Source organism: Lupinus angustifolius, chromosome LG01 (assembly GCF_001865875.1).
Source record: "Lupinus angustifolius cultivar Tanjil chromosome LG01, LupAngTanjil_v1.0, whole genome shotgun sequence".
NCBI classification, from domain to species: domain Eukaryota; kingdom Viridiplantae; phylum Streptophyta; class Magnoliopsida; order Fabales; family Fabaceae; genus Lupinus; species Lupinus angustifolius.
Genome location: NC_032009.1, coordinates 23400216 through 23400800, shown reverse-complemented (window position 1 = coordinate 23400800; position 585 = coordinate 23400216).

Sequence of the window (585 nt, the reverse complement as noted above, 5' to 3'; positions counted from 1 at the left end):
AATTCATTTATAATATAGGAAACTCGCGGGTACCTGTTGTACCCACGGGTACCAAGAAATACCCACGAATACCCGCACACGGGCGGGTATGGGTAATACTCTCCTATTTTGAAACGGGTAGCGGGTATCTACTACCTGTGCCCATTGCCAACCCTAGTATATATTAATCACTAGGATCTTAGAAGTCGTGTTATGATCATACATTTATGATTTATGACTCTCATTATTGGAGAACAAAACTACCACATTTTACACTTTTTACATTTTTACTCATTTTACACAAATTAAATTGTTTTACACCATGTATTTATTAGTTTGTTAGCTAGTTAGTTAGATAGATAGTTTACTCTATAAATAAGGCCTTTCATGACTTGATCAATTCAGTGAGAAATATCCATAATATTCATTTTACGCTTTCGCAACAATTTCGCCATACAGTATCAGAGCCTTCATCTTGAAGTCTTTGGTCAATGTTGCACATTCTCTAAAATTATTATCTTCATCTTCCAAGATTCAACAAAGAATCATTGTCAACAACTCGACATAAAGCGAAGAAGTTTTTGAAGAAATAAAAAAAGGAAGAAA